The 13,578-nt window shown below is 36.8% G+C and overlaps 1 pseudogene; it reads left to right on the plus strand.

Annotated features, from left to right (window-relative positions):
* The first annotated feature begins 10,734 nt into the window (after positions 1 to 10,734).
* LOC114010138 (TATA box-binding protein-associated factor RNA polymerase I subunit D pseudogene) lies at positions 10,735 to 12,088 on the plus strand (annotated as a pseudogene).
* Positions 12,089 to 13,578: the final 1,490 nt, after the last annotated feature.

Here is a 13,578-nt window from a genome sequence, read left to right on the forward strand (position 1 = left end):
TGGAATATCTTTTTCAAGCCCATCACTCTAAGTATATGTACATCTTTATCTGTGAGGTGGGTTTCTGTAAGCTGCATATAGAGATATCATGTTTATTTATCCATTCAGCCAGACTGTGCCTTTTAATTGGAGAATTATCCATTAACAGTCAACATTATTATCTATATTTGCATACTTATCCCTGTAATTACATTAATCATTTCCTTCACTGTTTTTTCTTTCTTTATTTCTGTTTGTCTCTCTTTAATTTTCCTGGTATAATACTCCTTTCAGTATTTGAAGAACTGGTATAGTGTTGGTGAATTATTTCAGGTTTTGTGTATCTGACAATGATTTTATTTTATTTTTTTTCCATTTGAAAGATAATCTTGCTGTGTATAGTATTCCTAGTTGGAATTGCTTTTCTTTTTTTGGAGAGTTTTCTTTTTCCTTCTTTCTTTTTTCTATAGGGTACATGCACTTGCTAGAGAGTCAAAAAAAGACAGAGAGACAGAAGCGAGAAATCACTCCCCAGGGGTGATGAGTGCAACCACAGTCACTTCTCCATTTTCCTCTTGGGATTTTGGGCATACACACACATGCACCCAGTGTGAGTTTTAAGCTGCTGTGTCCAGAAATTGAGCAGTGGTAGACCGTGTAGGATTACCATGTTTTAACCATCACACCACCTGCTGGTTCCCAATTATTTTTTTAATGGTTTGAATATGTCTTCCCATTCTTTCCTTTCCTGCATTGTTTCAGTTGAGAGGTCTCATGTTAGCCCTATAGAATAGTCTTTGTAAGTAATTTGATTTTTCTCTCTTGTCACTTTTAGAATATTGTCTTTGTCTTTTATTTTTACTAATCTTGACATGATATGCTTTGGGGAGGATCATTTATGTCGATCCTACTTGAATTATTTTTATTTCTTGAGTTTAAATTTCTTCATGTTTCTATAGATTTGGAAAGTTTTCATAGTATTTCATAAAAGAGGTTTTCCATGTCTTTACCATATTCTTCACCTTCTTGAATATCCATAATATGGATATTGGAACATTTAATAGTGCCTAGAATATGCTATTCTCATATTTTTTGGTTCCTTTTTCTTTCTTTCTTTCTTTCTTTCTTTTTTTTTGTTCAATGTTGGAGACTTTGTCTTCGATATCAGAAATTTTTTCTTCTGGATGGTACAATTTGGTATTAGTGCTTTCTAGGGAAATTTTAATTCCTTGTATTCTTCATTTACAGAAGTTCTGTTTGACCCTTTTAAAAAATATTTATCTCTTTTATCGGTTGAAGATAATGTGTATAGTATTCTCAACTGGATTGGTGCTATCCCTTTTTGTTTGTTTGTTTCTATTTGTTTGGAATATCTTTTTCAAGCCCATCACTCTAAGTATATGTACATCTTTATCTGTGAGGTGGGTTTCTGTAAGCTGCATATAGAGATATCATGTTTATTTATCCATTCAGCCAGACTGTGCCTTTTAATTGGAGAATTATCCATTAACAGTCAACATTATTATCTATATTTGCATACTTATCCCTGTAATTACATTAATCATTTCCTTCACTGTTTTTTCTTTCTTTATTTCTGTTTGTCTCTCTTTAATTTTCCTGGTATAATACTCCTTTCAGTATTTGAAGAACTGGTATAGTGTTGGTGAATTATTTCAGGTTTTGTGTATCTGACAATGATTTTATTTTATTTTTTTTCCATTTGAAAGATAATCTTGCTGTGTATAGTATTCCTAGTTGGAATTGCTTTTCTTTTTTTGGAGAGTTTTCTTTTTCCTTCTTTCTTTTTTCTATAGGGTACATGCACTTGCTAGAGAGTCAAAAAAAGACAGAGAGACAGAAGCGAGAAATCACTCCCCAGGGGTGATGAGTGCAACCACAGTCACTTCTCCATTTTCCTCTTGGGATTTTGGGCATACACACACATGCACCCAGTGTGAGTTTTAAGCTGCTGTGTCCAGAAATTGAGCAGTGGTAGACCGTGTAGGATTACCATGTTTTAACCATCACACCACCTGCTGGTTCCCAATTATTTTTTTAATGGTTTGAATATGTCTTCCCATTCTTTCCTTTCCTGCATTGTTTCAGTTGAGAGGTCTCATGTTAGCCCTATAGAATAGTCTTTGTAAGTAATTTGATTTTTCTCTCTTGTCACTTTTAGAATATTGTCTTTGTCTTTTATTTTTACTAATCTTGACATGATATGCTTTGGGGAGGATCATTTATGTCGATCCTACTTGAATTATTTTTATTTCTTGAGTTTAAATTTCTTCATGTTTCTATAGATTTGGAAAGTTTTCATAGTATTTCATAAAAGAGGTTTTCCATGTCTTTACCATATTCTTCACCTTCTTGAATATCCATAATATGGATATTGGAACATTTAATAGTGCCTAGAATATGCTATTCTCATATTTTTTGGTTCCTTTTTCTTTCTTTCTTTCTTTCTTTCTTTTTTTTTGTTCAATGTTGGAGACTTTGTCTTCGATATCAGAAATTTTTTCTTCTGGATGGTACAATTTGGTATTAGTGCTTTCTAGGGAAATTTTAATTCCTTGTATTCTTCATTTACAGAAGTTCTGTTTGACCCTTTTAAAAAATATTTATCTCTTTTATCGGTTGAAGATAATGTGTATAGTATTCTCAACTGGATTGGTGAGAAATATATACATGTTAAAATATTCACTTTGCAAGCTAAGTGACATATGTGATTGAATAGATAAAAGAAATTGAAATAAAAATATATTTATATCTTTATGGAGTTCCCCTTCCATGTTCTGGAATGATTTTATTTCCTAGAATTGATTGTTTTCTCTTGTATCTCATTGAGTTTAGCCACAATGAGTGTTTAGAATTATTTTTCTGACATTTCTGTAAATTCTTTTATGTAGTCTATTGGTGAGGAGTTTGTGTTTCCTAGGATGAGAGTTATTTCCTTGTTTTCTCATGTTTCTTCTATTTCTGCTCTGGCTTTTGTCCATGTAATGCAGTATTCTGTCCCTCCCTCAGGGGTTACAGTGAGCCTGCCGAGACTTGTGCTTGCACTGTATCACAGATTCCCAGTAGGTGGGGGGCTCAGGAAGTGGAAGGCCTGTCATGGTCAGGGGAATCCCAGGTTCTGAAGGCAAATCTTCAGATGTTGCTATGTGCCTGATGAACCATCTCATATGTTTTTAATTTTGGTGGTATATACCAAAATCTGCTATTGATGGGTTGTGTGGTAGGAATATGTTTAACTCTATAAGACAAAGCTGAAATGTCCTCCAAAGTGACTATACCTTCTTGCACTTCCACCCACAATGAATGAGAGTTCCTTTCTTTTCCAGAACTTTGCCAGCATTTCATATTATCAGTGTTCTGAATTTTGGCCAATACTAACAGATAAATAGTATTATCTCTTTGTTGCTTTTGTATTTATAATTCTCTAGTGATATATGGTATTTATGGTATTTATTATTTTTGCATATGCTTACTTGCCACCTGTACATTTTCTTTGCTGCAGTGTCTACTCAGGTCTTTTTGTTTTGTTTTGTTTTTGAGAGGTTTTCGCTATAGGGCATGTGTGCTCGCCAGACAGAGAGAGACATAGAGACAGAAAGCAAGAAATCAGCCCCCGAGGGGGATGGTCACGCCTGGCGTGAATTTTAAGCCACCGGGTGCGGCACGCGAACCGCGGTGGGCTACGTGGGAGTCCAGCGACATAGCATTACGCCAACTGCTGGTCCCATGAACATGTTTTTTTAATTGAAATTAAAACGTGGCAACTATACCAAGAACTTCAGTATATATTAGAGAATGACTGTGAGAGAATTAAGCTCTTATTAGCTTTCCCTTGCTTCTCTTTTTGTGTGCGAGGGACATGCAAAATGATGCTCTCAATGTCTTGAATAAATAGAGATTTAAAAACTGGGCCTGCTAAGTGGCATGATGGTTTGGGCAGCTGGTCTCACGTGGCCTACGATGGGATTCAGGTCCCAAATCTTGCAGTTTGAAAAACATGCCAGGTACAAGCATACACATTCCCAAAATCCAGAGAGGAGAGTGCAGAAAAGGGATTGAGCACAGGCTATCACCCCTGGGGGATGTTTTCTCACTTTCCCTCTCTGCTCTCTCCTCCTGTTTCTCTCTAGTGAGCTCATGTACCCCATAGCAAAAACAAAAAAAAAGAGAAAACAAAAAATATTGAGGAGAAGAGATTACTGTGTGACCATGCCAAATGAGCAGGGCTGCCTTCTCCATCTTCCTCTGTCTGTCTGTCTGTCTGTCTCAACAAACAATTGTGCCCTCTGGCATTTTTTTTTTTTTTTAAGAATTCAAAATGTCTTACCTAGGTAAATGAGACTAATGAAATTACCTTGAATTTAATGGAAACAAATAGTCATTACAGTTCATGTTGTGCTACTGCTAGCCACCAAAGGTATCTATTTCTGCTCTGGCTTTTGTCCATGTAATGCAGTATTCTGTCCCTCCCTCAGGGGTTACAGTGAGCCTGCCGAGACTTGTGCTTGCACTGTATCACAGATTCCCAGTAGGTGGGGGGCTCAGGAAGTGGAAGGCCTGTCATGGTCAGGGGAATCCCAGGTTCTGAAGGCAAATCTTCAGATGTTGCTATGTGCCTGATGAACCATCTCATATGTTTTTAATTTTGGTGGTATATACCAAAATCTGCTATTGATGGGTTGTGTGGTAGGAATATGTTTAACTCTATAAGACAAAGCTGAAATGTCCTCCAAAGTGACTATACCTTCTTGCACTTCCACCCACAATGAATGAGAGTTCCTTTCTTTTCCAGAACTTTGCCAGCATTTCATATTATCAGTGTTCTGAATTTTGGCCAATACTAACAGATAAATAGTATTATCTCTTTGTTGCTTTTGTATTTATAATTCTCTAGTGATATATGGTATTTATGGTATTTATTATTTTTGCATATGCTTACTTGCCACCTGTACATTTTCTTTGCTGCAGTGTCTACTCAGGTCTTTTTGTTTTGTTTTGTTTTTGAGAGGTTTTCGCTATAGGGCATGTGTGCTCGCCAGACAGAGAGAGACATAGAGACAGAAAGCAAGAAATCAGCCCCCGAGGGGGATGGTCACGCCTGGCGTGAATTTTAAGCCACCGGGTGCGGCACGCGAACCGCGGTGGGCTACGTGGGAGTCCAGCGACATAGCATTACGCCAACTGCTGGTCCCATGAACATGTTTTTTTAATTGAAATTAAAACGTGGCAACTATACCAAGAACTTCAGTATATATTAGAGAATGACTGTGAGAGAATTAAGCTCTTATTAGCTTTCCCTTGCTTCTCTTTTTGTGTGCGAGGGACATGCAAAATGATGCTCTCAATGTCTTGAATAAATAGAGATTTAAAAACTGGGCCTGCTAAGTGGCATGATGGTTTGGGCAGCTGGTCTCACGTGGCCTACGATGGGATTCAGGTCCCAAATCTTGCAGTTTGAAAAACATGCCAGGTACAAGCATACACATTCCCAAAATCCAGAGAGGAGAGTGCAGAAAAGGGATTGAGCACAGGCTATCACCCCTGGGGGATGTTTTCTCACTTTCCCTCTCTGCTCTCTCCTCCTGTTTCTCTCTAGTGAGCTCATGTACCCCATAGCAAAAACAAAAAAAAAGAGAAAACAAAAAATATTGAGGAGAAGAGATTACTGTGTGACCATGCCAAATGAGCAGGGCTGCCTTCTCCATCTTCCTCTGTCTGTCTGTCTGTCTGTCTCAACAAACAATTGTGCCCTCTGGCATTTTTTTTTTTTTTTAAGAATTCAAAATGTCTTACCTAGGTAAATGAGACTAATGAAATTACCTTGAATTTAATGGAAACAAATAGTCATTACAGTTCATGTTGTGCTACTGCTAGCCACCAAAGGTAACCCTGCTCTATCTGAGAACAACACAGCTGCTATAACCAATAGTGTGCATCTGACCAAAAGTGACAGAACACCTCAGAAAAGAAGCTTACCTGTGACAACAAAATATAACGACAGCTGAGACCTATTGAACACTTTGTATGTAGTAAGAATTTCACCATTTTCCTTGTTTTCTTTTACTAATCCTCCAAATAACTCTTTAAGATAGATAATGTGATTTTTCCCATTTTTTTACAGATGGAAAAATGAGCCTGAGAAGATATCTTAAATTAGAATTCCATAAAATAGAAAACCCCCACATTATAAGTTACAAACTATAAAAGTTAGTTAATTCATCACTTAAATAATTTCAAGGCAATTTATCAGTTCCCTTGCAATTCTCTTGGATTTACTCAAGTGGTTAGCAAGATAGCTACCAGAGCTTTCAGAAGCAGGTTATTATACAATTATGGAAAAAGTAGTAAAATTTGTCAAGTGTCAATGAAATGGGGCTTCTAATTATAGGTGTGTTTACTTAAATCAAGTGTTTTCCTAAGATTTAAGAAGTATTTTCCCTTTTTCATCTATTTTGAAAGCTAAGTTCCCTAAAACTCATTGGCAAAATGAATATGATTGCCATAATTGGTTTATTTCAGTTACAATACATCTTTTGGAAATGGACACTATACTTCCTGCTCCTGATATCTAAGTTATTTTAGCAAGGAAGAAGGATAGAGCATCTGGCAGCTTGGCAACCAACACACATGTCAAATTAGTCATACATAAACATACTTAACTGGAGACACTAAGCAAATTAACAATGCAATTACCTTGTCATTAATACTGTTGGAAATAATCACCTATGAAAAGCTATTTCAGCTAAATGTAGTAACACAATGAGTTATAGTAAATCAAATTCTATGAAAATTTAGCCTTGTCAAATAGATTCCCACCTTCACTCACAACTCTCTGGTAATTTCCTTCTTTCTTAGATTTTTGCTGTAAGGTATATGCACTCACCAAAGAGCATTTCAGAAATTGCACCGCGAACCGCGGTTGACTACGTGGGAGTCCAGCGACATAGCCATTACACTAACTGCTGGTTCCCAGCAAGGGCTTCTTAAATAGGACCCCAGAGCACAGGCAATAATCCCAAAAATACACAAGTAGAATTATATCAGGGTAAAAAGCTCCTGTATAGGAAAAGATATGATAGAATGAGGAGACAACCCTCAGAGTAGAAGAGTATACTTGCAAAGTCTCTCTCAAATTAGGTACTGATGGGAACCAGCAGTTAGCATAATGGCTATGTCGCTGGACTCCCACATAGTCGACCGTGGTTCGTGTCCCGGACCCGGTGACTTAAAACTCACGCCGGGCACGTGTGCGTGCATGCCCAAGATCCTGAGAGGAGAATGGAGGAGAAGGGATTGCGGCGTGACCATCCCCCCTGGGGGGTGATTTCTCGCTTTCTGTCTCTATGTCTCTCTCTCTCTGTCTGTCTGGCGAGCGCACGCACCTTACAATGAAAATTTCTCAGAAAAAAAAAATTAGGTACTGATTTACAAAATATACAGAAAATTCAGGCAGCTTATTAGAAAAAAGAAAATCCAACTAAAAGATGGGCAAATGTGCTGAACAGGCAACTGTCCAAGGAAGACATATAAACTACCAAAAAGCATATGAAAAGATGCTCAATATCCCTAATCATAAAGGAGATGCAAATCAAACCCACTATAAGATACCACCTTATCCCAGTCAGAATGCCTAAAATTAAAAAAAAAAAAAAAAAAAAAAGATGGCACTGTTTGAGGCTGTGGTGAAAAGGGAACTCTCCTACACTCTTATAGAGAATGTAAACTAGTACAGCCACTGTGGAGGACAATATGGCGGTTCCTCAAAGACCTACAAATAGAACTGTCATATGACCCGGCAATTCCACTCCTGAACAACATCTACCCAAAGGATAGGAATAAACTCAGTTGAGAAAACACTTGCAAATCCATGTTTATTGGAGTATCGTTCACAATTGATAAGACATGGAGCCAACCCAGATGTCCAAGATCAGATGAATGGATTGAAAAAGTGTGGCACAGATACACTATGGAATACTACAAAGCCATAAAAAAAAAGACCCTGATATTTGATAGAAAATCTATCACTTATAAAATTACACAGATAAACAAGTTTTGATAGATCCCTTTAAGAACTCTGGTTAATGAAGAAGGAAATGTCCAAGGCTAGTGTGCTGTGAAAGACCAGGCGCAAATGCTGGGGAATGGTACTTTTGCTTGCTGCTTGCAAATGACAGCAGACCTCCTGAGTGAATGCAATCTTTTGTCCTGGGCTGGATACGACCAAGGGTCCTGTGATTGTTGCTCTCTTCTTAGGCCCTGGACATTCCTCCTATTATTCCAAGACCTAGTCCCCGGAGAATGATCTCTTAATTCTTGCTATCTTCTTAGCCCTGGATATTCCCCCACCCCCCCATGAGGAAAATTTTAAGAAGACATTGCTTCTTGCCTTCTATCTTATCATAGTTTGCTGACACAGTTACCCTTAACACATCGTAACTTATAAAATTAATAAACAAGCTTATTCCTTGGTCCCTCTGCAAATAAATACAAGCAGAAAATCTGCCTCAGGAAGTCACTTCTCTGATGACTTATTCTCACTTTTGGCTCATTTTGTGTCTTGAGTACTTCCTTCCATGTGTTTCAGGTGACTTCCTGCTGGCAGAAGAGTCGCAATTTGGGGCCAAGAGTCATAAAAGGTGACCAAGAGGCACAGTTGTTTGAAACTGGAAATTTTCTACTGTAAATTTAAACATGTGTGATATGGGCAAGCTGGCTTTTATTATTAATGAAGCAATTGGGAACACTACACCGATGAGTCTGGAAAGACCTGTTTTGAGGGGAAATGAGCATTTTTTTTTTCCTCCTTATAGTTTTTGCTGAGAAATACTTAGAGCAGAATTACAGAACAGTGGTGTGACTTTAGTTATAATTTCGTAACTGATGGGTTTATGGTACCAGTTCTATCTTTCATAACTGATGAGAAAAGTTGTTTGGCCACAAAGGCATCCATACCCAGATATATAGTGCTGTTATGATCGACAGATAATATTGTGATATCAAAAGCAATAGTTTGGTGTTGGACAAGGGCTTGACCTTCCCATTCCTTTTGTTGAGTGATGAGGTCATTTCCATCGAATGATAGATTGTTTGACAGGATAGCAACTGCAGAGTAGCATTACAACTCGAGAACACACATATGAGCATTGAAAGACAGAATGACTAAAATAAAAATGGTATATTGTCTTCCTAGAAATATATAGTGCCATTATCTGAATTGCTAAATCCAAGCAAAGAAGAGATGCTTCAGTATCTATCTGGGTCTATATTGGAGAGCAAGGTGGCCATCTTCCTATGTTTAGAAATGAAATTGTTTTACTTGAGCCTAGTGTTTGTGTAAGCATATTGATCTGCTCATGTTGCCATAACAAAATACCATGAAACAGGATGACATACTTGACAGTAATTTATTTTTGTGCAGTTCTAAAAGTCTAATATCAATGTGCCTGCAGGTTTGTTTCTGGTAGGGCATCTCTCTGTGGTTTATAGATGGTCCCCATTTAACTATGTCCTCACATGCCTTTCCTCTGAGTATAGGCTAAAAGAAGATATTCCTGGTGCATATTCCTTTTCTTATAAGGACACCAGTCCTATCATATTAAGATGAACCCTTAAGACCTCATATAAATTTAATTACTCCCTTAAAGGCACTACATACATACATAGGCACATTAGGGTTAGGGCTTTGATGTATGAATTTCAAAGAACACAATTAGATCCATAACATTCTACTCTCTGGCCCTCTCTCTCCTCCCAAATTTCACGTTCTTTTCACATGTCAAATGTGTGCACTTCATACCAGCAGTCCAAAAGTCAGGATACATCCTTAAATCAACTCTAAAGTCCAAAGATCAAAGTCTTGTCTAAACATCACCTAAATCAGGTTTTAAAAACTCAAAGTATCATTTATCTTGAGACAAAATTACTTTTCAGAAGTGAACCAAACAAGCAATTTAGTTCTAAAATACAAAGATGGAACAAATATAGAATAGCTATTCCCACTCTAAAAGTGAGAAATCATATGGAAATAGGTTGATGAGTCTAAATAGCTCCAAAGCCTAACAAAATAAATACCATTATATATTAAAGTTTGGGGCCAGGAGATGGTGAAATAGTTATATTGCTAGACTCCCACATAGTCGAATACGGGTCAAGTGTTAGACCTGGTGGCTTAAAATTCATGCTAGGCGTGTGTGCATTCATGCCCAAAATCTCGAGAGAGGAATGGAGAGGGGGTTGCAGCATAGTCATCACCACTTGGGGGGGGTAACCTCTCGCTTTCTGTCTCTGTCTCTCTCTTTCACTTTGGCAAATACACACATCCTACAGCAAAAATCTCTCTCTCTCTAAAAAAAAAAGTAATATTAAGGGTCAAGAATAGCTCTCGTTGGAATCAGCAGATGGTGTAATGATTACTTCACTGAACTCCCACGTAGTTGACCAACGTTTGAGTCTGGGACCTAGCAAGTTAAAAGTCACTCCTGGCATGTGTGTGTGTACATTCCCAAAATCCTGAGAGAAAAATGGAGGAAAAGGGATTGCAGCATAGCCATCCTCCCTGGGATGGGGGGAAAGTTCTCAATTTTTGTCTCTCTTTCTGTCTGCCTGGTGGGCACATATGCCCTATAACCTAAATCTCTCTCTCATAAATAAATAAATAAATAAATAAATAAATAAATAAATAAATAAATCATCCTCATTAGCTTGTGTCTTCCAGCCCACTGCAACAGCATTCCCCTCATGGCTCTGGTGGTGCATCCCTTCTTAGTAGCAGTTTGTAGTGGCTCCACCACGCAGCTTTGCAAAGATTGCTCTTTCACAGCAAATCTGCATGAAGGCTCCATCCTTGGTCAGTAGACTTGCTCCCGAGGCACTCAGTGGTGGCATCCTAGCCTGCTAAAACAAGGAGAGAGGTCTTACCACCTGAGTCTAAGGAGGAAGTAGCCTTGCTCCCTGAGACTATGGTGTGAATGATGGCCCTGGTGATCTCGGAATTTCCTTAGGAATTCACTGATATTAATACATATCTCCATGGTCAGTTCTTTTGCATCTTAGAAATCCAATAGCCTTCTCGCTTTCTATCCTGTTTTCCCATTTGCCTTTATTCTGATTTGGCAGTGTCCCTGCTGGTTTAATTTTATTTTTATTCTTGTCTTAGTCTAAAATGGCTGATTGAACCTGTGTATAATATCTTTAAGAGTCATTATCCAGCTGTTCGTCTCTCATGGTTAGCAAAGAGAAACTTATGCACAAATAATCTTGGGAGGGATTTGAAGTCTATGTCAGAAATGGATTCACCTGATTACAGGACATTTGATTCAACTGTAGAATCTAAAAATCAAAGTGATAGCTCTTGGTCTGGTAGCAACTTGTTTAGCAGAAAATGAGTTCCTTCCTCATCTAAATGGAGGCAAAAAAAAAAAAAAACAATTAAAAAATGCATCTTTTCACCTCAAAATGCTAAAGAAGATTCATCAAGTGACTCCCCTTTTTAACCAAAACCATTGACTTTAAAAGCCATTTTTGAAAGAAAAAGAACGGAAATTCAACCCAACACAAAGATCCAAAGGAAGGAGAAATACCAGAAGGCCACAAATAGATAAGAAATGAGTTAGAGACAGAGGACATGAGTTAGCATTTATAGAATCAGTGAGTGCAGGAAAACCATTACTATGGAGGAAAATTTTAACCTTTGAGCAAGCTGTGGCCAGAAGGGTTTTTTAACTGTGTTGGAAAACTCAAATACGAACACCACCTTAAGGAATCCCTGAAAATGAATTTTGGTCACAATCTAAAAAATGGTGTTTATAGTCATAGATAGAAATATTAGGATGATGATGGATCCATTTCTCCTACTGAAGAGCCAGTAGCAGAAGATAAGGCAATAAATCTTGAGCCTTATGATGAATGCAGTATCAGTTTGGTAGAGGATGTTTTTATCATAAATTCTGAATTCCCATCTCCCAAGAAGATAACTATATATTTAGGACAAGAGAATAGTACTAAAGAATCTATTTTGTCTAAAAAGATAGCTTTAAATGCCAAGAACATTGAACAGATGACAGAATGGCCTGAAAAGAAGTCAAGAACATGAATGGAAAAGAAGGTAAACAATACAGAAGGGAAAGTGATTTTTCATAGAAATATGCCAGCCTTGGGATGAAGAAATTCTTCTTTCACAAACTTTCTAAAACTATCTCTGAAAAAGTCCTAGAGGATAATAACTAATTAGGAAAAACAATAAAAAAAATAGAACACCAGGGGAAAGCTAAAAACTAATGAAGAAAAAGCTAAAAAAAAAAAAAATCCTTATTCAGCCACAACTTTGGTGAGCTTTTCAAAATGTGTTCACATTTTTGCAATAAGAATAGGCTGTTCATTTTCTAAATTTTAAAGTCTAGTCCCTTTTTGGTTTAAAAATTGTTTCAAGTCTTTATCTTTTCATATTTTAATATAACTAGTAGGGAGAAATCAGGCCATACTTTCAACATTTTATTTAGAAATTACTCAGCTAATATTCAGCTTCATCATAAATTCTACTTTTCTCCATCTATTAAAACACAATTCAGCTAAGTTAGTTGTCACTTTATAACAAAAATTTTCTTTCCTCCCATTTTCAATAATGTTTCTTTTTTCAATCTGAGATCTCACCAGAATTACTTTAATGCTCATATTCTTATCAATATTCTGTTTATGTTGTATATGTTTTCTTTAATACAATTGATGTTTTCTCTTTGGCTATTGACTCTTCTTTCCCAGCTCTAACCAGAATAGCCTTTAGCGTTCATATTTCTACTTAAAGTCTCTTCAAGAGAGTTTAGACATTGTTTTTAGCATGCACCTCAAAATTCTCCCATTTTGATCCATTACTCAGTTAAAAAAATTCTATATTTTTAGGTTTTTGTTAAATCAGCATCCTTCTTTTCAGCCACACAATATTTATTAGTCTTTTTTACGCTTTGTGTATGTGCACAGAAAAAAGCATATAATGAAACAGTAGGAAAGTGGCCACCTATAAGGCAGGGAAAAAAGAGTCCCGTAAGAAACCAAGTTTGGATTTTCAGCCTCTGGACTCTTAAAAATGTATCTGTTGTTGAAGTTCCTCAGACTTTGGTGTGTTGTTGTGGCATCCTGAGTAGGCTAATACAATAAGCATCACACAATGTTATAAGAACACTGCAACCACTGCCTTGGTTATCAAACAGAAAGCCTAAATCTATTGAATAGTCTATTATTACTTGGCCCAACAACTAAAACTCCTCTGTTAATTCTTGAGAATAGTGATGCCAAATTTCTGGTAATATTTTTGTTTTTATAATTTTTAATTATAGTAATCACTGCTTGAATAATGTACATAAAACTGAGTTAATGCTACCTTTGGATAATTCTCCTGAGTAGACTATATTGGTTTTATTTATTTATTTATTTATTTTTTATTTTATTTAAATTTATTTATTTACATTCATTCACTGTACATCATTACAACATGCAAAATGAGATTTTCCATCCAGATTACACTGTATATTGGTTCAATCAAGCACATCAGCATACATGTTATCATCAACAAATAATTTTCCATTTCTT

This window comes from Tupaia chinensis, unplaced genomic scaffold, assembly GCF_000334495.1.
Source record: "Tupaia chinensis unplaced genomic scaffold, TupChi_1.0 Scaffold137991_1, whole genome shotgun sequence".
Taxonomy (NCBI): domain Eukaryota; kingdom Metazoa; phylum Chordata; class Mammalia; order Scandentia; family Tupaiidae; genus Tupaia; species Tupaia belangeri.